This window comes from Oncorhynchus masou, unplaced genomic scaffold, assembly GCF_036934945.1.
Source record: "Oncorhynchus masou masou isolate Uvic2021 unplaced genomic scaffold, UVic_Omas_1.1 unplaced_scaffold_856, whole genome shotgun sequence".
Classification (NCBI taxonomy): domain Eukaryota; kingdom Metazoa; phylum Chordata; class Actinopteri; order Salmoniformes; family Salmonidae; genus Oncorhynchus; species Oncorhynchus masou.
In genome coordinates, this window is record NW_027015018.1 from 166322 (window position 1) to 190500 (window position 24179).

The window sequence follows — 24179 nt, forward strand, 5'->3', positions numbered from 1 at the left end:
CTTCCCTGTCTCCCTCTCTTCTCTGTCTCCCTCTCTCTTCTGTCTCCCTCTCTTCTGTCTCCCTCTCTCTTCCTTCTCTCCCTCTCTTCTCTTTGTCTCCCTCTCTTCTCTGTCTCCCTCTCTTCTCTGTCTCCCTCTCTTCTCTGTCTCCCTCTCTTCTGTCTCCCTCTCTTCTGTCTCCCTCTCTCTTCTGTCTCCCTCTCTCTTCTCTGTCTCCCTCTTCTCTGTCTCCCTCTCTTCTCTCTCTCCCTCCCTCTCTCTTCTCTGTCTCTGTCTCCCTCTCTTCTCTGTCTCCCTCTCTTCTGTCTCCCTCTCTCTTCCTTCTCTCCCTCTCTTCTCTTTGTCTCCTCTCTTCTCTGTCTCCCTCTCTTCTCTGTCTCCCTCTCTTCTCTGTCTCCCTCTTCTGTCTCCCTCTCTCTTCTGTCTCCCTCTCTCTTCTCTGTCTCCCTCTTCTCTGTCTCCCTCTCTTCTCTCTCCCTCCCTCTCTCTTCTCTGTCTCTGTCTCCCTCTCTTCTCTGTATCCCTCTCTTTTCTTCTCTGTCTCCCTCTCTCTCCTCTCTCTTCTCTGTCTCTGTCTCCCTCTCTTCTCTTCTGTGTCTCCCTCTCTTCTGTCTCCCTCTCTCTTCCTTCTCTCCCTCTCTTTCTGTCTCCCTCTCTTCTCTGTCTCCTCTTCTCTGTCTCCCTCTCTCTCTCTCTCCCCTCCCTCCCCTCTTCTCTGTCTCCCTCTCTTCTCTCTCTCCCTCTCTCTTCTCTGTCTCCCTCTCTTCTCTTCTCTGTCTCCCTCTCTTCTCTGTCTCCCTCTCTTCTCTTCTCTGTATCCCTCTCTTCTCTGTCTCTGTCTCCCTCTTCTCTGTATCCCTCTCTTCTCTTCTCTTCTCTGTCTCCCTCTTCTAAGTCTCCCTCTCTTCTCTTCTCTGTCTCCCTCTCTTCTCTGTCTCCCTCTCTTCTCTCTCCCTCCCTCCCTCTTCTCTGTCTCCCTCTCTTCTCTCTCTCCCTCTCTCTTCTCTGTCTCCCTCTCTTCTCTTCTCTGTCTCCCTCTCTTCTCTTCTCTGTATCCCTCTCTTCTCTTCTCTGTATCCCTCTCTTCTCTTCTCTGTCTCCCTCTTCTCTGTCTCCCTCTCTTCTCTCTCTCCCTCTCTCTTCTCTGTCTCCCTCTCTTCTCTTCTCTGTCTCCCTCTCTTCTCTTCTCTGTATCCCTCTCTTCTCTTCTCTGTATCCCTCTCTTCTCTTCTCTGTCTCCTCTTCTCTGTCTCCCTCTCTTCTCTTCTCTGTCTCCCTCTCTTCTCTTCTCTGTATCCCTCTCTTCTCTTCTCTGTATCCCTCTCTTCTCTTCTCTGTCTCCCTCTTCTCTGTCTCCCTCTCTTCTCTGTCTCTGTCTCCCTCTCTTCTCTGTCTCCCTCTCTTCTCTTCTCTGTCTCCCTCTCTTCTCTGTCTCCCTCTCTCTTCTCTGTCTCCCTCTCTTCTCTCTCTCCCTCTCTTCTCTCTCTCCCTCTATCTTCTCTGTCTCTGTCTCCTCTCTTCTCTGTCTCCCTCTCTCTTCTCTGTCTCCTCTCTTCTCTGTCCCCCCCTCTCTTCTCTGTCTCCCTCTCTTCTTCTCTGTCTCCCGCTCTCTTCTCTGTCTCCCTCTCTTCTCTGTCTCCCTCTCTTCTCTGTCTCCCTCTCTTCTCTTCTCTGTCTCCCTCTTCTCTGTCTCCCTCTCTCTTCTCTGTCTCCCTCTCTTCTCTGTCCCCCCTCTCTTCTCTGTCTCCCTCTCTTCTTCTCTGTCTCCCGCTCTCTTCTCTGTCTCCCTCTCTTCTCTGTCTCCCTCTCTTCTCTGTCTCCTCTCTTCTCTGTCTCTCCCTCTCTTCTCTGTCTCTCTTCTCTGTCTCTCCCTCTCTTCTCTGTCTCTCCCTCTTCTCTGTCTCCCACTCTTGTCTGTCTCCCTCTCTTGTCTGTCTCCCTCTCTTGTCTGTCTCCCTCTCTTGTCTGTCTCCCTCTCTTGTCAGTCTCCCTCTCTTGTCAGTCTCCCTCTCTTCTATTTCTCCCCCTTTCTTCTATGTCTCCGTCTCTTCTCTGACTCCCTCTCCCTTCTGCAGATAGAACCATCATTAAAGTCATCTAACCTCCTCTGTGAGCATAATCAGTTTACACAAAGGACCAAGTCGAGGGCAGAAACACTTAATGTGAATAACAGTGACTGACGACGCACTTCAAAATGGAATCATCTACTAAATGTGAATCCATTAAACCCACCATCCTATCGATAGTAGTGAAGATGTGATGGTTAGCAGGTCATAATATCATACATTCATTTAGTGCAACCTGTTTTGCTTTCTCTTATAGTAAACACACATTGTCTATGAAAAGCCACACCTAACGACAAGCACTGAGTCCTGTCAACCAGCCAATTCATTATGAAAAGCCACACCTAACGACAAGCACTGAGTCATGTCAGCCAGCCAATTCATTATGAAAAGCCACACCTAACGACAAGCACTGAGTCATGTCAGCCAGCCAATTCATTATGAAAAGCCACACCTAACGACAAGCACTGAGTCCTGTCAGCCAGCTAATTCATTATGAAAAGCCACACCTAACGACAAGCCCTGAGTCCTGTCAACCAGCCAATTCATTATGAAAAGCCACACCCAACGACAAGCACTGAGTCCTGTCAGCCAGCCAATTAATTATGAAAAGCTACACCCAACGACAAGCTTTGAGTCCTGTCAGCCAGCCAATTCATTATGAAAAGCCACACCCAACGACAAGCACTGAGTCCTGTCAGCCAGCCAATTCATTATGAAAAGCCACACCCAACGACAAGCCCTGAGTCCTGTCAGCCAGCCAATTCATTATGAAAAGCCACACCCAACGACAAGCCCTGAGTCCTGTCAGCCAGCCAATTAATTATGAAAAGCCACACCCAACGACAAGCCCTGAGTCCTGTCAGCCAGCCAATTCATTATGAAAAGCCACACCCAACGACAAGCCCTGAGTCCTGTCAGCCAGCCAATTAATTATGAAAAGCCACACCTAACGACAAGCCCTGAGTCCTGTCAGCCAGCCAATTAATTATGAAAAGCCACACCCAACGACAAGACCTGAGTCCTGTCAACCAGCCAATTAATTATGAAAAGCCACACCCAACGACAAGCACTGAGTCCTGTCAACCAGCCAATTCATTATGAAAAGCCACACCTAACGACAAGCTTTGAGTCCTGTCAGCCAGCCAATTCATTATGAAAAGCCACACCTCACGACAAGCACTGAGTCCTGTCAACCAGCCAATTCATTATGAAAAGCCACACCCAACGACAAGCTTTGAGTCCTGTCAACCAGCCAATTCATTATGAAAAGCCACACCTAACGACAAGCCCTGAGTCCTGTCAACCAGCCAATTCATTATGAAAAGCCACACCTAACGACAAGCACTGAGTCCTGTCAGCCAGCCAATTCATTATGAAAAGCCACACCTAACGACAAGCACTGAGTCCTGTCAGCCAGCCAATTCATTATGAAAAGCCACACCTAACGACAAGCCCTGAGTCCTGTCAGCCAGCCAATTCATTATGAAAAGCCACACCCAACGACAAGCCCTGAGTCCTGTCAGCCAGCCAATTCATTATGAAAAGCCACACCCAACGACAAGCCCTGAGTCCTGTCAGCCAGCCAATTCATTATGAAAAGCCACACCTAACGACAAGCACTGAGTCATGTCAGCCAGCCAATTCATTATGAAAAGCCACACCCAACGACAAGCCCTGAGTCCTGTCAACCAGCCAATTCATTATGAAAAGCCACACCCAACGACAAGCTTTGAGTCCTGTCAACCAGCCATTTCATTATGAAAAGCCACACCCAACGACAAGCACTGAGTCCTGTCAGCCAGCCAATTCATTATGAAAAGCCACACCCAACGACAAGCACTGAGTCCTGTCAACCAGCCAATTCATTATGAAAAGCCACACCTAACGACAAGCCCTGAGTCCTGTCAGCCAGCCAATTCATTATGAAAAGCCACACCTAACGACAAGCTTTGAGTCCTGTCAGCCAGCCAATTCATTATGAAAAGCCACACCTAACGACAAGCTTTGAGTCCTGTCAACCAGCCAATTCATTATGAAAAGCCACACCCAACGACAAGCACTGAGTCCTGTCAACCAGCCAATTCATTATGAAAAGCCACACCTAACGACAAGCTTTGAGTCCTGTCAGCCAGCCAATTCATTATGAAAAGCCACACCTCACGACAAGCACTGAGTCCTGTCAACCAGCCAATTCATTATGAAAAGCCACACCCAACGACAAGCTTTGAGTCCTGTCAACCAGCCAATTCATTATGAAAAGCCACACCTAACGACAAGCCCTGAGTCCTGTCAACCAGCCAATTCATTATGAAAAGCCACACCTAACGACAAGCACTGAGTCCTGTCAACCAGCCAATTCATTATGAAAAGCCACACCTAACGACAAGCCCTGAGTCCTGTCAGCCAGCCAATTCATTATGAAAAGCCACACCTAACGACAAGCACTGAGTCCTGTCAGCCAGCCAATTCATTATGAAAAGCCACACCTAACGACAAGCCCTGAGTCCTGTCAGCCAGCCAATTCATTATGAAAAGCCACACCCAACGACAAGCCCTGAGTCCTGTCAGCCAGCCAATTCATTATGAAAAGCCACACCCAACGACAAGCCCTGAGTCCTGTCAGCCAGCCAATTCATTATGAAAAGCCACACCTAACGACAAGCACTGAGTCATGTCAGCCAGCCAATTCATTATGAAAAGCCACACCCAACGACAAGCCCTGAGTCCTGTCAACCAGCCAATTCATTATGAAAAGCCACACCCAACGACAAGCTTTGAGTCCTGTCAACCAGCCATTTCATTATGAAAAGCCACACCCAACGACAAGCACTGAGTCCTGTCAGCCAGCCAATTCATTATGAAAAGCCACACCCAACGACAAGCACTGAGTCCTGTCAACCAGCCAATTCATTATGAAAAGCCACACCCAACGACAAGCCCTGAGTCCTGTCAACCAGCCAATTCATTATGAAAAGCCACACCCAACGACAAGCACTGAGTCCTGTCAGCCAGCCAATTAATTATGAAAAGCCACACCTAACGACAAGCACTGAGTCCTGTCAACCAGCCAATTCATTATGAAAAGCCACACCCAACGACAAGCACTGAGTCCTGTCAGCCAGCCAATTCATTATGAAAAGCCACACCTAACGACAAGCCCTGAGTCCTGTCAGCCAGCCAATTCATTATGAAAAGCCACACCTAACGACAAGCCCTGAGTCCTGTCAGCCAGCCAATTCATTATGAAAAGCCACACCCAACGACAAGCCCTGAGTCCTGTCAGCCAGCCAATTCATTATGAAAAGCCACACCTCACGACAAGCACTGAGTCCTGTCAACCAGCCAATTCATTATGAAAAGCCACACCCAACGACAAGCACTGAGTCCTGTCAGCCAGCCAATTCATTATGAAAAGCCACACCCAACGACAAGCCCTGAGTCCTGTCAGCCAGCCAATTCATTATGAAAAGCCACACCTAACGACAAGCACTGAGTCCTGTCAACCAGCCAATTCATTATGAAAAGCCACACCTAACGACAAGCTTTGAGTCCTGTCAACCAGCCAATTCATTATGAAAAGCCACACCTAACGACAAGCCCTGAGTCCTGTCAGCCAGCCAATTCATTATGAAAAGCCACACCTAACGACAAGCTTTGAGTCCTGTCAGCCAGCCAATTCATTATGAAAAGCCACACCTAACGACAAGCTTTGAGTCCTGTCAACCAGCCAATTCATTATGAAAAGCCACACCCAACGACAAGCACTGAGTCCTGTCAACCAGCCAATTCATTATGAAAAGCCACACCTCACGACAAGCACTGAGTCCTGTCAACCAGCCAATTCATTATGAAAAGATTAACATGCACAAGTTTGAATAATTTGTCTGTTTATTATTAAAATGTTTTGTTTTTTATAGATTCATCCCATATCACAATAGTGGAACCTTATGTCATAGAGGGAAAAAATATCAAGACCAAATGTTACCCCAATGTGTCATTACCCCAATGTGTCATTACCCCAATGTGTCATTACCCCAATGTGTCATTAACCCAATGTGTCATTAACCCAATGTGTCATTAACCCAATGTGTCATTACCCCAATGTGTCATTACCCCAATGTGTCATTACCCCAATGTGTCATTACCCCAATGTGTCATTAACCCAATGTGTCATTAACCCAATGTGTCATTACCCCAATGTGTCATTAACCCAATGTGTCATTAACCCAATGTGTCATTAACCCAATGTGTCATTAACCCAATGTGTCATTAACCCAATGTGTCATTAACCCAACGTGTCATTAACCCAATGTGCCATTAACCCAATATGCCATTAACCCAATGTGTCATTAACCCAATGTGTCATTAACCCAATGTGTCATTAACCCAATGTGTCATTAACCCAACGTGTCATTAACCCAACGCAAGCCATTAACCCAATGTGTCATTAAACCGATGTAACATTACCCCAATGTGTCATTAACCCAATTTGCCATTAACCCAATGTGCCATTAACGCAATGTGCCATTAACCCAATGTGCCATTAACCCAATGTGTCATTAACCCAATGTGTCATTAACCCAATGTGTCATTAACCCAATGTGTCATTAAACCAATGTGTCATTACCCCAATGTGTCATTAACCCAATGTGTCATTAACCCAATGTGTCATTACCCCAATGTGTCATTACCCCAATGTAATCATTACCCCAATGTAATCATTAACCCAATGTGTCATTACCCCAATGTAACATTACCCCAATGTGTCATTAAACCAATGTAACATTACCCCAATGTTTCATTACCCCAATGTGGCATTACCCCAATGTAACATTACCCCAATGTAACATTACCCCAATGTAACATTACCCCAGTGTGTCATTACCCCAGTGTGTCATTACCCCAATGTAACATTACCCCAATGTGTCATTAGCCCAATGTGTCATTAACCCAATGTGTCATTAACCCAATGTGTCATTAACCCAATGTGTCATTACCCCAATGTGTCATTAATATAATCAGGTTGTTTTCACTCCAGTTGAAACGTAAACACTTTGACAAGACAAGTGTTTAATCAGGAAGCACGTGACTGGGGGAGATGGAGCACGATGTCCCATGGAAATCAACGCCAGCATTCTCTGACACAATTCCACTGGCATTTGATTGGTCTGCAGCCAAGTGCACGGTGACAGGGACATCCTAGAGCTTTCTGACATGTCCACCCTGTAACCCGGTCATTCATCTCTGCAGGTCCAGTCCACCTTGAAGCTTCATCGTTCACCTCTGACCTGCGAGAGACACAATCGACATCGTCATTGAACAGAACAGTACAAGGTGCAGAGGAAACATTAATAATGGACTCAACATTAAAGTGGAGCATTTTTTTACTCAAACATTACAGCAACAATGGCTCTGAGTGAGACCTCCACGGCAAATGAGAAATGCATCCGTGGTATTTGTCCCAAATGGCACCCTATTCCCTATATAGTGCACTACTCTAGCCCAGAGCCCTATTCCCTATATAGTGCACTACTATAGCCCAGAGCCCTATAGAACCCTATTCCCTATATAGTGCACTACTTTAGCACAGAGCCCTATAGAACCCTATTCCCTATATAGAGCACCACTTCAGACCAGGTCCCTATAGAACCCTATTCCCTATATAGTGCACTACTTTAGCCCAGAGCCCTATAGAACCCTATTCCCAAAATAGTGCACTACTTTTGACCAGAGCCCTATAGAACCCTATTCCCTATATAGTGCACTACTTTTGACCAGGGCCCTATAGAACCCTATTCCCTATATAGTGCACTACTTTTGACCAGAGCCCTTTGGTCCTATGATCCCTATCCAATAGGCCCTGGTCAAAAGTAGTGCACTATATAGGGAATAGGGTGCCATTTTGGAGCGTAGCCTCGGTGACTCATAATGCTGCTGGTCTGTGGTGGAGAACCAACCAACGCTGCTAGAATATTCTAGGCAGAGGGAGAATACTACGTCTGCCTGGAGAAAGTGTAGAATAAGTCATCTTAACGGGCTTACTGGCTGCAAGTAGGGGTTACTCCAAATATGGAGATTTCATTCAATTGGATTCAAACTGGGTCACACGGCTATTAAAAAGGTGCCAAGATAGAGAGCAGAGGAGAGGAAGACAGTCTGAAGTGAGACAGCAGAGGAGAGGAAGACAGTCTGAAGTGAGACAGCAGAGGAGAGGAAGACAGTCTGAAGTGAGACAGCAGAGGAAGACAGTCTGAAGTGAGACAGCAGAGGAGAGGAAGACAGTCTGAAGTGAGAGAGCAGAGGAGAAGAAGACAGTCTGAAGTGAGACAGCAGAGGAGAGGAAGACAGTCTGAAGTGAGACAGCAGAGGAGAGGAAGACAGTCTGAAGTGAGAGAGCAGAGGAGAGGAAGACAGTCTGAAGTGAGACAGCAGAGGAGAGGAAGACAGTCTGAAAGTGAGACAGCAGAGGAGAGGAAGACAGTCTGAAGTGAGACAGCAGAGGAAGACAGTCTGAAGTGAGAGAGCAGAGGAAGCCAGTTTGAAGTGAGACAACAGAGGAGAGGAAGCCAGTCTGAAGTGAGAGAGCAGAGGAGAGGAAGACAGTCTGAAGTGAGACAGCAGAGGAAGACAGTCTGAAGTGAGAGAGCAGAGGAAGCCAGTCTGAAGTGAGAGAGCAGAGGAGTCAACATGGGCTAGCATCCCTGTGGTTATCCCATGGTTGTTTGTATTGTCTACAACTAAATAAGCATGGTTGTGTGTATTGTCTCTGTAACTGTAAATAAACATGGTTGTGTGTATTGTCTCTACAACTAAATAAACATGGTTGTGTGTATTGTCTACAACTAAATAAACATGGTTGTGTGTATTGTCTACAACTAAATAAACATGGTTATGTGTATTGTCTACAACTAAATAAACATGGTTATGTGTATTGTCTCTACAACTAAATAAACATGGTTATGTGTATTGTCTACAACTAAATAAACATGGTTGTGTGTATTGTCTACAACTGAATAAACATGGTTATGTGTATTGTCTCTACAACTAAATAAACATGGTTGTGTGTATTGTCTCTGTAACTGTAAATAAACATGGTTGTGTGTATTGTCTACAACTAAATAAACATGGTTATGTGTATTGTCTCTACAACTAAATAAACATGGTTATGTGTATTGTCTACAACTAAATAAACATGGTTGTGTGTATTGTCTACAACTAAATAAACATGGTTATGTGTATTGTCTCTACAACTAAATAAACATGGTTGTGTGTATTGTCTCTGTAACTGTAAATAAACATGGTTGTGTGTATTGTCTACAACTAAATAAACATGGTTGTGTGTATTGTCTCTGTAACTGTAAATAAACATGGTTATGTGTATTGTCTCTACAACTAAATAAACATGGTTATGTGTATTGTCTACAACTAAATAAACATGGTTGTGTGTATTGTCTACAACTAAATAAACATGGTTATGTGTATTGTCTCTACAACTAAATAAACATGGTTGTGTGTATTGTCTCTGTAACTGTAAATAAACATGGTTGTGTGTATTGTCTACAACTAAATAAACATGGTTGTGTGTATTGTCTCTACAACTAAATAAACATGGTTATGTGTATTGTCTCTACAACTAAATAAACATGGTTATGTGTATTGTCTCTACAACTAAATAAACATGGTTATTCTCTGTGTAGATAGATTGCAGGGTTAACATGGTTATTCTCTCTCTGTGTAGATAGATTGCAGGGTAAACATGGTTATTCTCTGTGTAGATAGATTGCAGGGTAAACATGGTTATTCTCTCTCTGTGTAGATAGATTGCAGGGTTAACATGGTTATTCTCTGTGTAGATAGATTGCAGGGTAAACATGTTTATTCTCTCTGTGTAGATAGATTGCAGGGTAAACATGGTTATTCTCTGTGTAGATAGATTGCAGGGTTAACATGGTTATTCTCTCTGTGTAGATATATTGCAGGGTTAACATGGTTATTCTCTCTGTGTAGATATATTGCAGGGTTAACATGGTTATTCTCTGTGTAGATAGATTGCAGGGTTAACATGGTTATTCTCTCTGTGTAGATAGATTGCAGGGTTAACATGGTTATTCTCTGTGTAGATAGATTGCAGGGTTAACATGGTTACTCTCTGTGTAGATAGATTGCAGGGTAAACATGGTTATTCTCTCTCTGTGTAGATAGATTGCAGGGTAAACATGGTTATTCTCTCTCTGTGTAGATAGATTGCAGGGTTAACATGGTTATTCTCTGTGTAGATAGATTGCAGGGTTAACATGGTTATTCTCTCTCTGTGTAGATAGATTGCAGGGTAAACATGGTTATTCTCTGTGTAGATAGATTGCAGGGTAAACATGGTTATTCTCTCTCTGTGTAGATAGATTGCAGGGTAAACATGGTTATTCTCTGTGTAGATAGATTGCAGGGTTAACATGGTTATTCTCTGTGTAGATAGATTGCAGGGTAAACATGGTTATTCTCTGTGTAGATAGATTGCAGGGTTAACATGGTTATTCTCTGTGTAGATAGATTGCAGGGTAAACATGGTTATTCTCTGTGTAGATAGATTGCAGGGTAAACATGGTTATTCTCTGTGTAGATAGATTGCAGGGTTAACATGGTTATTCTCTCTCTGTGTAGATAGATTGCAGGTTAAACATGGTTATTCTCTGTGTAGATAGATTGCAGGGTAAACATGGTTATTCTCTGTGTAGATAGATTGCAGGGTAAACATGGTTATTCTCTGTGTAGATAGATTGCAGGGTAAACATGGTTATTCTCTGTGTAGATAGATTGCAGGGTTAACATGGTTATTCTCCGTGTAGATAGATTGCAGGGTAAACATGGTTATTCTCTGTGTAGATAGATTGCAGGGTAAACATGGTTATTCTCTGTGTAGATAGATTGCAGGGTAAACAGACATTGACAGCAGCAGAGCCCCCTCCAGACTCACTCAGCATGTCATCTGCCTGCCTCAGCTACCCCGGAGTGTGTGTGTGTGTGTGTGTGTGTGTGTGTGTGTGTGTGTGTGTGTGTGTGTGTGTGTGTGTGTGTGTGTGTGTGTGTGTGTGTGTGTGTGTGTGTGTGTGTGTGTGAGAGAGAGTGGTCTGTTTATCTGTGCGTGGTCTGTTTCTCTCTCTCTCTCTCTCTCTCTCTGTGTCCGTCTTTCTGTTTGCATCGACTGGCCATCACATCAGGGTGTCTCTCTAGGTCTTTTTAAAGACACTGATTGGTTAGAGATGCAATTGAGTGTCTCCTAGCTGAATGTCACATAAAACACATCAACACAACAACCGCTGAACGGAGGGGAGGAAGGTGCCTTGTGTCCAGTTCCACAGGTAACGATATCTAACAAACGGCACGAGACATTTCCCTTCATGACAACAGCAGCTGTCGTTGCCGTGTGCCTGTCTGGCACTTTGATAAACCGTCTAACCATCTATCCACAGAGCTTTACAAATATGCTTTAACGTTTAACAGTCAAACAATAGAAAACAAACACAAAAACATCTCATCATTTAAGCAGGTTAATGTTTGGTTACCAGCTGACTTTGAGAGGTATGACGCACAACTAAAACCATGTCAGCATTTATGTGTATGGGCTGGGCTGGGCTTGTTTGTTTGTTTCTGTTTGTTTGTTTGTTTCTGTCCGTCCGTCCGTCTGTCCGTCCGTCCGTTAAATCTGTGGTGTTCAATTAACCTGATGGCATTAGCAGTTTAAAAAGGTAGGACCGACCACTTAATGGAAAAAGTTCCTCTGACCTTAAAAATGGATTAACGACTAAATCAATTTCCCGCGTGTTGTTCCAGCCACTTGAAGCATGTAACTAACTGTACCTGCACTTCTCGAAGGTCAAACGTCTTTCAAACGTCTTCTGCCTTTTCCTTTCCTCACGCGTCAAGTCAGAACCAATTCTACACGTCTTTCAAACGTCTTCTGCCTTTTCCTTTCCTCACGCGTCAAGTCAGAACCAATTCTACACGTCTTTCAAACGTCTTCTGCCTTTTCCTTTCCTCACGCGTCAAGTCAGAACCAATTCTAAACGTCTTTCAAACGTCTTCTGCCTTTTCATTTCCTCACGCGTCAAGTCAGAACCAATTCTACACGTCTTTCAAACGTCTTCTGCCTTTTCATTTCCTCACGCGTCAAGTCAGAACCAATTCTACACGTCTTTCAAACGTCTTCTGCCTTTTCATTTCCTCACGCGTCAAGTCAGAACCAATTCTACACGTCTTTCAAACGTCTTCTGCCTTTTCATTTCCTACACGCGTCAAGTCAGAACCAATTCTACACGTCTTTCAAACGTCTTCTGCCTTTTCATTTCATACACGCGTCAAGTCAGAACCAATTCTACACGTCTTTCAAACGTCTTCTGCCTTTTCATTTCATATACGCGTCAAGTCAGAACCAATTCTACACGTCTTTCGAATGAGATACGTCAGAAATTGTACAGGATGGTTTTGAATGCCAACATCGTAAACATTTGGGATTTAAAAGCCAGAAGGTATCTCAGTGGATTGGCCGACTTCACTGTGTGGATCACAATAATACGCTACTTCTCCTAACTTGGCATGAAATGAAATATGTCAGTTGGGGATATAACAATATTTAGATAGTGTTTTTGGGACATTCAAAGAGAAACAAGACAAACTTCAGAAACTAAAATAGATTGAATACCTGTTCGAATTTGATGAAGACATTCTTATAGTGGATTTTTCATTCTAAATGAAAAACCAGAAGAAGTGGATTTAATCTTTGATAGTCTAGTTCAATATTTGTAATGATCCCAGTCTAAAAGAAGGATAGGTGATTGATTTGCCCACGTCATTATTTTCAATAATCCATTGGTTTCTGTTTTGCTCTACTAAGCAGAAATGGAGAGCTGTCAACGGATAGAGGAAGATTCCTCATCCCCCCGGGGAAAGAAGAGCCTGTTGTCTCCCTGTCAGCAGATCTGTTGACTTCTGTCCTGTTAGACATGACCTGTAGGAACTAGACGTTTCTCCACAGACGCTGATGCTGCAGGAAATAGACATTTATCCACGGGAAGCAGATAAAGCATCACTGATGCTTTAGGTGAAACCCCAAGCACAAAGAAACACCTTCATGATCTAATACTACTATTTATGTAATAAGAAGAAGAAATACTTCATATATGCTTTATTCTGGTTAGTTTTGAATGGTCCATGAAAACACACTACATCCTGAATGACATCTCTCTCTGCCAAAAGAAAAGAGTGTTGCAGGCCTGAACAATTTAATTAACCTGCAAATCAGGCCCTTTCCCCTTCCCTGTACTTACTAGGAGGGTATTATGGGATGTTTCCAAGAAGGAATAAGCCAAGCTCTTGACGGTTTACCTGAACATGCGGTTTTCATTTCTCCCTTCCTGACAGTAACAAGCCTTAAAACTAGATGAGTCATTCGCTGCTTTTGTCAATACACTGTGGCATTTTCTACTGTCTGTCTACATGACACTGAGATCATTGTCTCTGTCTCAGTCAGCCAGCCAGTCAGCCAGCCAGCCAGTCAGCCAGCCAGTCAGCCAGCCAGCCAGCCAGCCAGCCAGCCAGCCAGCCAGCCAGTCAGTCAGCCAGTCAGTCAGTCAGCCAGCCAGTCAGCCAGTCAGTCAGCCAGTCAGTCAGCCAGTCAGCCAGTCAGCCAGCCAGTCAGCCAGTCAGGCAGTCAGCCAGCCAGCCAGCCAGTCAGCCAGTCAGTCAGCCAGTCAGCCAGTCAGCCAGTCAGCCAGTCAGCCAGTCAGCCAGTCAGTCAGCCAGCCAGTCAGCCAGTCAGTCAGTCAGTCAGCCAGCCAGTCAGTCAGCCAGTCAGTCAGTCAGCCAGCCAGTCAGTCAGTCAGTCAGTCAGTCAGGCAGCCAGTCAGCCAGTCAGTCAGCCAGTCAGTCAGTCAGCCAGTCAGCCAGCCAGTCAGCCAGCCAGTCAGCCAGTCAGTCAGCCAGTCAGTCAGTCAGTCAGCCAGTCAGTCAGTCAGCCAGCCAGTCAGTCAGTCAGCCAGTCAGTCAGTCAGTCAGTCAGCCAGTCAGTCAGTCAGCCAGCCAGTCAGTCAGTCAGTCAGTCAGCCAGTCAGTCAGCCAGCCAGTCAGCCAGCCAGTCAGCCAGCCAGTCAGCCAGTCAGCCAGCCAGTCAGTCAGTCAGTCAGTCAGCCAGTCAGCCAGTCAGTCAGCCAGTCAGCCAGTCAGCCAGTCAGCCAGTCAGCCAGTCAGTCAGCCAGCCAGTCAGTCAGTCAGCCAGCCAGTCAGTCAGTCAGCCAGTCAGTCAGTCAGTCAGTCAGCCAGTCAGTCAGTCAGCCAGCCAGTCAGTCAGCCAGCCAGTCAGTCAGTCAGTCAGTCAGCCAGTCAGTCAGTCAGCTAGTCAGTCAGTCTCAGGAGATAGGCAGTGGCTGATTAGGCCATGACTTCGGCCCGAAATGGCACCCTATGGGCCCGGGTCAAAAGAAGTGCACTATATAGGAAATAGGGTGCCATTTGGGCCAAGCAGTGCATTTGGAAAGTATTCAGACCCCTTGACTTTTTCCCCGTCAAACTACACACAATGGCATCACAATACCCCATAAAGACAAAGCAAAAACAGGTTTTCAGAAATTCTTGCTAATTTTTATATAACTCCCCACCCCCCAACAAATACGTTATTTACATAGGTATTCAGACCCTTTGCTATGAGACTCAAAATTAAGCTCCAATCAGGCCTTTATGGTAGAGTGGCCAGACGGAAGCCACTCCTCAGTAAAAGGCACATGACAGTCCGCTTGGAGTTTGCCAAAAGGCACCTAAAGACTCTCAGACCATGAGAAACAAGATTCTCTGGTCTGATGAAACCAAGATTGAACTCACTGGCCTGAATGCCAAGCATCATGTCTGGAGTAAACCTGGCACCCTCCCTACAGTGAAGGACATCATGCTGTGGGGATGTTTTTCAGCAGCAGAGACTGGGAGACTAGTCAGGATTGAGGGAAAGATGAACGGAGCAAAGTACAGAGAGATCCTTGATGAAAGCCTGCTCCAGAGAGCTCAGGAGCTCAGACTGGGGCGAAGGTTCACCTTCCAACAGGACAACGACCCTAAGCACATAGCCAACACAACACAGGAGTGGCTGCTGGACAAGTCTCTGAATGTCCTTGAATGGCCCAGCCAGATCCCGGACTTGAACCCGAGAACATCATGGAGAGACCTGAAAATAGCTGTACAGCAACACTCCCCATCCAACCTGACAGAGATGAGAGGATCTGCAGAGAAGAATGGGAGAAACTCCCCAAATACAGTTGTGCCAAGCTTGTAGCAACATAGCCAAGAAGAGTTGAGGCTGTAATTGCTGCCAAAGGTGCTACAACAAAGTACTGAGTAAAGGGTCTGAATACTTATGGAAATGTGATATCTGTCTTTTGTGTGTGTGTTTTTTTTTTAAATAAAATTGACAAACATTTCTAAAAACCTGTTTTTGGTTCGTCATTATGGGGTATTGTGTGTAGAATGATGAGGGGAAAAAGCCCAATGAAGTCCATTTTAGAATGAGGCTGTAAGGTAACCGTCTGTGGGAAAGGGGTCTGAATACTTTCGGACTGTTTCTCTTCTGTCTCCGAGGCCTCTGGGAGCCAAGGAGGAGGGTTGAACAGATACATTCTATAGACACAACACAGTGTCACTATCAATGTTCTGATGCTCGGCAGGATGGCTGGGTTGGCTGGGGGCATTTACATAACCCTGTCTAATCATTGCTGTTGACAAGACTCCAGGAAGAAGGACAAATGTGTGTGTGTTGGTGTGTGTGTGTGTGTGTGTGTGTGTGTGTGTGTGTGTGTGTGTGTGTGTGTGTGTGTGTGTGTGTGTGTGTGTGTGTGTGTGTGTGTTCTAGCTGCTACAGTATGCTAGTAATGAGTGTCTTTGAGCTGACAGACAAAGCTAGCCAAGTGCAGTCAGTGGTAGATATTTCCCTCCTGCATGACATGCCAAGCAAGCAGCGGGCAGCAGGACATCTCTCTGAGGGCAGGACAGGAGGAAGTGAATGTAGCTGAGCTGACTGTGACAGCAGAACATCTCTCTGAGGGCAGGACAGGAGGAAGTGAATGTAGCTGAGCAGACTGTGACAGCAGGACATCTCTCTGAGGGCAGGACATGAGGAAGTGAATGTAGCTGAGCTGAGCAGACTGTGACAGCAGGACATCTCTCTGAGGGCAGGACAGGGGGAAGTGAATGTAGCTGAGCAGACTGTGACAGCAGGACATCTCTCTGAGGGCAGGACATGAGGAAGTGAATGTAGCTGAGCAGACTGTGACAGCAGGACATCTCTCTGAGGGCAGGACAGGAGAAAGTGAATGTAGCTGAGCAGACTGTGACAGCAGAACATCTCTCTGAGGGCAGGACAGGAGGAAGTGAATGTAGCTGAGCAGACTGTGACAGCAGAACATCTCTCTGAGGGCAGGACAGGAGGAAGTGAATGTAGCTGAGCTGAGCAGACTGTGACAGCAGGACATCTCTCTGAGGGCAGGACAGGAGGAAGTGAATGTAGCTGAGCAGACTGTGACAGCAGAACATCTCTCTGAGGGCAGGACATGAGGAAGTGAATGTAGCTGAGCAGACTGTGACAGCAGGTCATCTCTCTGAGGGCAGGACAGGAGGAAGTGAATGTAGCTGAGCAGACTGTGACAGCAGGACATCTCTCTGAGGGCAGGACATGAGGAAGTGAATGTAGCTGAGCAGACTGTGACAGCAGGTCATCTCTCTGAGGGCAGGACAGGAGGACAACAGCACTGAGTGAATGTAGCTGAGCTGACTGTGACAGCAGAACATCTCTCTGGGAGGGCAGGACATGATGCTTGAAGTGAATGTAGCTGAGCTGAGCAGACTGTGACAGCAGGACATCTCTCTGAGGGCAGGACAGGAGGAAGTGAATGTAGCTGAGCTGAATGTGACAGCAGGACATTACTCCGAGGGCAGGACAGGGAGACAGACAACAGCACTGATGGGGGGAGGGGGACAGACAACAGACTTCAACAGCACTGACAGGGGGATACTGACAACAGCACTGACAGGGGATTCTGTGACAGACAACAGCACTGACAGGGAGGAGACAGACAACAGTGTCACTGCCCCTCATAATGCTTGCACACACACACAGAAGGGAGAATGCTCCCTGCCTGCCTCCTCTACACTATAATAAAGCCCGATAGAGCCCCCTGCTGGCCAACAGTAGAGTGCTTTGATGTCCTGCCTGAAGAGGGATTTACAGTTCTGATATTTGAGGAAATGGACCATAATTGCTGAGATTTACTTCGTCTGTTAAACAACTGTCAAAAAAGTTGTAAATTACTGAAAACTGACCACTTAAAATGTACAACAATTTACAGTAAAGGGTGGGTAAATCAGTTCTGTTCAGACAGGGATACTTTGTGGTACCATAGACATTTCTTCTATGGATTCTGATATTCATTTATCATCCCCCTCCCTCCCCCCTCTCCTCCCCCTCCTCCCTCCCTCTCCCTCCCTCCCCCTCCCCTCCCTCCCTCCCTCCCCCCTCCTCCCCCCTCTCCCTCCCTCCCCTCCTCCCTCTCCCTCCCTCCCCCCCTCTCTCCCTCCCTTCCTCTCCCTCCCTCCCTCCCTCCCTCTCCTCCCCCTCTCCCTCCCTCCCTCCCTCTCCCCCTCCCTCCCTCCCTCCCTCCCTCCCTCCCTCCCTCCCTCCCTCCCTCCCTTCCTCTCTCTCTCTCTCCCTCCCTCCCTCCCTCCCCTCCCTTCCTCTCCCTCCTCCCTCCCTCCCTTCCCCCTCCCTCCCTCCCTCCATCCCTCTCTCCCTCCCCCTCCCTCCCTCCCCCCCTCCCCCCCCCCTCCCTCCCTCCCTCCTGTACCTGAGTGAACGTTCAGGGGAGAGGCGGTCAGGAGAAGTTCAGAAGGCCAGCGGAGGTGTAGAAACCGGTGCAGTCGGTAGAATACCTCTGGGAAATCTGGACGGCACTCAGATCAAACTCCCCAAAATGGTACGACCCAAAGCTCTACGTTAAGAACAAGACAAGAGAGTTAGAACAATACTGTCAATCTGAGTGTTATTGTGTGTCCCAAATTACACCCTGTTCCCTATATTAGTGCACTACTTTTGACCAGAAGAAGTGCACTAGATTGTGAATAGGGAGGCATTTGCGACACACCCTAGGAAACCACTACTAACATTGTTATGTGAATTTCCTGTTTACACAATGTAGTTCTACATGACCACGTTGTGAACTGGACCAGAGTTTTGATGAGGTTCTGGTTATATAGATACAACTACAGCCGAACAAAAAAATAACTCTGCTTAAATTCCACTCCACAACCATCAACAGAATGACAAAACGATGAGATCTCTCTCTCTCTCTCTCTCTCTCTCTCTCTCTCTCTCTCTCTCTCTCTCTCTCTCTCTCTCTCTCTCTCTCTCTCTCTCTCTCTCTCTCTGGTGTCTCTCTCTCTCAAAGTCTATGGTCTCTCAGACACCCTGGTTTGATTCCTCTCTCTCAAAGATGGTGTTACTGTGGCTACTAAGGGCTCCCAAGTGGCACAGCGGTCTAAGGCATCACTACAGACACCCTGGTTTGATTCCAGGCTGTATCACAACCGGCCGTAATTGGGAGTCCCATAAGGCGGCGCGCAATTGGCCCAGCGTCGTCAGGGTTTGGCCCAGCGTCGTCAGGGTTTGGCCCAGCGTCGTCAGGGTTTGGCCCAGCGTCGTCAGGGTTTGGCCCAGCGTCGTCAGGGTTTGGCACAGCGTCGTCAGGGTTTGGCCGGGGTAGGCCGTCATTGTAAATAAGATTTTGTTCTTTTAACTGACTTGCCTGGGTAATAAAGGTTAAATAAAAATGATGAATAAAATAAACTTCTCCAGGGAACACATGGTACTGACAGAGACTCTGCAGGGAACACATGGTACTGACAGAGACTCTGCAGGGAACACATGGTACTGACAGAGACTCTGCAGGGACATCATGTTGCTTCTCCAGGGAACACATGGTACTGACAGAGACTCTGCAGGGACATCATGTTGCTTCTCCAGGGAACACATGGTACTGACAGAGACTCTGCAGGGACATCATGTTGCTTCTCCAGGGAACACATGGTACTGACAGAGACTCTGCAGGGACATCATGTTGCTTCTCCAGGGAACACATGGTACTGACAGAGACTCTGCAGGGACATCATGTTGCTTCTCCAGGGAACACATGGTACTGACAGAGACTCTGCAGGGACATCATGTTGCTTCTCCAGGAAACACATGGTACTGACAGAGACTCTGCAGGGACATCATGTTGCTTCTCCAGGAAACACATGGTACTGACAAAGACTCTGCAGGGACATCATGTTGCTTCTCCAGGGAACACATGGTACTGACAGAGACTCTGCAGGGACATCATGTTGCTTCTCAAGGGAACACATGGTACTGACAGAGACTCTGCAGGGACATCATGTTGCTTCTCCAGGGAACACATGGTACTAACAGAGACTCTGCAGGGACATCATGTTGCTTCTCCAGGGAACACATGGTACTGACAGAGACTCTGCAGGGACATTCATCATGTTGCTGCTCAAAGGAACCATGGTTCTGACAGAGACTCTGCAGGGCAATGGTCCACTGACAGAGACTCAGGTTATAATGGTACTGACAGAGACTCTGCAGGAATCAGGTTATAGAGTAGTGAACACATGGTACTGACAGAGACCAGGGAACATCATGGTACTGACAGAGACTCTCCAGGAACACATGGTACTGACAGAGACTCTGCAGGGAACACATGGTACTGACAGAGACTCTATATAGTGACCAGGGACATCATAAGTAGACTATATAGTGACCAGGGAACACATGGTACTGACAGAGACCTGCAGGGATCATGGTTATAAGGTGCACATGGTACAGAGACTCTGCAGGGACATCATGTTGCACTTCTCCAGGGAACACATGGTTATACAGAGTCTGCAGGGACATCATGTTGCTTCTCCAGGGAACACATGGTACTGACAGAGACTCTGCAGGGACATCATGTTGCTTCTCCAGGGAACACATGGTAGGGATCAGGTTATAAGTAGTGCACTATGCAGGGACCCATTGAGGGATCACATGTTATAAGTAGTGCACATATGTGACCAGGGTCCACATGGTACTGACAGAGACTCTGCAGGGACATCATGTTGCTTATAAGGAAACACATGGTACTGACAGAGACTCTGCAGGGACATCATGTAGTGCACTATATAGTGACCAGGGCCCACATGGATCTGACAGAGACTCTGCAGGGACATCATGTTGGTTATAAGTAGGCACTACATGGTGACTGACAGAGACAAGTTATGCAGGGTGCACATGGTACTGACAGAGACCCATAGGGATCACATGGTAGTGCACAGAGACCAGGGCTATAGGGATCAGGTTATAAGAGACTATATAGGACCAGGGCCCATAGACAGGTTATAAGTAGGGAACACATGGTACTGACAGGGCACCCATTGAGATCAAGTTATAAGTAGTGCACTATATAGTGACCATGGTCCATAGTGATCAGGTTATAAGCAGTGACATATGTTGCTTCTCAAGGGATCAGGTTATGGTACTGCACTATAGACTGGCCAGGGCCATATGGATCAGGTTATAAGTAGTGAACACATATACTGACAGAGCCCTGCAGGGACATTATAAGTAGTGCTTCTCCAGGGCCCATGGTATCTGGTTATAAGTAGTGCACTATATAGTGACCAGGGCCCATAGGGATCTGGTTATAAGTAGTGCACTATATAGTGACCAGGGTCCATAATGATCTGGTTATAAGTAGTGCACTATATAGTGACCAGGGCCCATAGGGATCTGGTTATAAGGTGAACACATATAGTGACCAGGGTCCATAGGGATCAGGTTATAAGTTGCACTATATAGTGACCAGGGCCCATAGGGATCTGGTTATAAGTAGTGCACTATATAGTGACCAGGGTCCATAGGGATCAGGTTATAAGTAGTGCACTATATAGTGACCAGGGCCCATAGGGATCAGGTTATAAGTAGTGCACTATATAGTGACCAGGGCCCATAGGGATCTGGTTATAAGTAGTGCACTATATAGTGACCAGGGTCCATAGGATCAGGTTATAAGTAGTGCACTATATAGTGACCAGGGCCCATAGGGATCAGGTTATAAGTAGGGCACTATATAGTGACCAGGGCCCATAGGGATCAGGTTATAAGTAGTGCACTATATAGTGACCAGGGTCCATAGGGATCAGGTTATAAGTAGTGCACTATATAGTGACCAGGGTCCATAATGATCAGGTTATAAGTAGTGCACTATATAGTGACCAGGGCCCATAGGGATCAGGTTATAAGTAGTGCACTATATAGTGACCAGGGCCCATAATGATCAGGTTATAAGTAGTGCACTATATAGTGACCAGGGTCCATTGAGATCTGGTTATAAGTAGAGCACTATATAGTGACCAGGGCCCATAGGGATCAGGTTATAAGTAGTGCACTATATAGTGACCAGGGCCCATAGGGATCAGGTTATAAGTAGTGCACTATATAGTGACCAGGGCCCATAATGATCAGGTTATAAGTAGTGCACTATATAGTGACCAGGGCCATAATGATCAGGTTATAAGTAGTGCACTATATAGTGACCAGGGCCCATTGAGATCTGGTTATAAGTAGTGCACTATATAGTGACCAGGGTCCATAATGATCTGGTTATAAGTAGTGCACTATATAGTGACCAGGGCCCATAAGATCTGGTTATAAGTAGTGCACTATATAGTGACCAGGGCCCATAGGGATCTGGTTATAAGTAGTGCACTATATAGTGACCAGGGCCCATAGGATCTGGTTATAAGTAGTGCACTATATAGTGACCAGGGCCCATAGGGATCAGGTTATAAGTAGTGCACTATATAGTGACCAGGGCCCATAGGGATCAGGTTATAAATAGTGCACTATATAGTGACCAGGGCCCATAGGGATCAGGTTATAAGTAGTGCACTATATAGTGACCAGGGCCCATAGGGATCAGGTTATAAATAGTGCACTATATAGTGACCAGGGCCCATAGGGATCAGGTTATAAATAGTGCACTATATAGTGACCAGGGCCCATAGGGATCAGGTTATAAATAGTGCACTATATAGTGACCAGGGCCCATAGGGATCAGGTTATAAGTAGTGCACTATATAGTGACCAGGGCCCATAGGGATCAGGTTATAAGTAGTGCACTATATAGTGACCAGGGCCCATAGGGATCAGGTTATAAGTAGTGCACTATATAGTGACCAGGGCCCATAGGGATCTGGTTATAAGTAGTGCACTATATAGGGAATAGGGTACGCTACTGCGCTGAAGGCTCAGTTTGTCATATCTAAACATTGGGAGGACCCCCAAGGTGAATTCATCTCTAAGGTGAGTGTATGAAAGCCCTCTATCGGCTGCCATGCTGATTTATCCCAAACACCTTCGGAAACTATTCAGACCCCTTGAATTTTTCCTACATTTTGTTACATTACAGCCTTATTCTGAAACTGATTAAATACAACAATTTCCTCATCAATCGACACACAAAACCCCATAATACCCCAATACCCCATAGGGGCGGCAGGTAGCCCAGTGGTTGGAGCGTTGGACTAGTAACCGAAAGGTTGCAAGATCAAATCCCGAGCTGACAAGGTTCAAATCTGTTGTTCTGCCCCTGAACAGGCAGTTAACCCACTGTTCCTAGGCCGTCATTGAAAATAAGAATATGTTCTTAAATGACTTGCCTAGTTTAATATTTTTTTGTATATTTTTTTAAAGTGTCCCACAGAGGTTAGGTAGTTATTCAAAAATCATGTTAAACACTATTACTGCAGACAGAGTGAATCCATGCAACTTATTATGTGTCTTGTTAAGCAACTTTTTACAACTGAAGTGGTTTAGACTTGGCAGAACAAAAGGGTTAAATACTTATTGACTCAAGATATTTCAGCGTTTCCTTTCAAATTAATTTGTAAAATAATTCAAAAAACATAATTCCACTTTGACATTCTGGGGTATTGTGTGTTGGCCAGTGACAAACAACATCTCAATTTAATCTATTTTAAAATAGGCTGAAACACAACAACATGTGGAGAAAGTCAAGGGGTCTGAATACATTGTGAAGACACTGATCATTGGACCTAATGAGGAAATGGATGCTGATTGGGCGGCAGGGTAGCCTAGTGGTTAGAGTGTTGGACTAGTAACCGGAAGGATGCAAGTTCAAACCCCCGAGCTGACAAGGCACAAATCTGTCGTTCTGCCCCTGAACAATGCAGTTAACCCACTGTTCCTAGACCAGTTAACCCACTGTTCCTAGGTAGGCATTGTAAATAAGAATTTGTTCTTAACTGATTTGCCTAGTTGAATAAAGGTCAAATAAATAAAATTTAAATAAATTCCCAGTTCTAACAACACTCATAACATTCTAAATTCTTATGACTAATAAAATGTCATTGATCTTTTCAGTTATGGTTGGTTGGAGGGATCAAACCCAGCGTGTTGGGTTGTCTGTCAGGAATATATATCAGGTCTAATCAACACTCTATTCCAGTGTCTCTTAGTCATGGTCCTGGGGAACCAATAGGTTTGATGAGCCGATTAGTGGAATCAGGTGTGTAGCACAAGGGCAAAAACTAACATTATATATTTGTTTTTTCCTTTATTTTATTAGGTAAGTCAGTTAAGAACAAACTCTTATTTACAATGACGGCCTACACCTGGAATTGAACCCCAGGGTTTCTGTTGAACCAGGGTTTCTGACGCCTCTAGCACTGAGATGCAATGCCTTAGACCACTGTGCCACTCGGGAGCCCAAAATAAACAGAACGGTCCCTATTCAAGTGAATTATTCATTTGTTCGATTCATAATATTTATATGTACTTAATTATGTCCTATCCGATAGGCTAAATCCAGATAGATAGCTTTGGAAAAACTGGGCCCAGGACTAGAGCACTGCTCCATTCAGACAGACCGCACCAGGAATATACTATTGTAGTTCTTACATTTTACCAGCAGAGGGCAGCTAATCCACATGAAACAGAGCCAGAGGTATTGTTGCATCACCTACCTGACT

The 24179-nt window shown here is 45.8% G+C and overlaps 1 protein-coding gene across 2 annotated transcripts in view; it reads right to left on the reverse strand.

Moving 5' to 3' along the window:
• Positions 1 to 24179, reverse strand: part of ascc1 (activating signal cointegrator 1 complex subunit 1) — a 75714-nt gene that overhangs the window by 40128 nt on the left and 11407 nt on the right. Inside the window, exons 8-9 of one of the 2 annotated variants that reach the window (XR_010455285.1) lie at positions 17939 to 18082; positions 5943 to 7354 (exon numbers count right to left, since the gene is read on the reverse strand). The exons of the other annotated variant lie outside the window; for it this stretch is intronic. The gene's annotated coding sequence lies outside the window, so the exon portion shown is untranslated. Of the gene's footprint in view, positions 1 to 5942; positions 7355 to 17938; positions 18083 to 24179 lie in introns of those variants that run through there. 2 annotated transcript variants of the gene reach the window in all.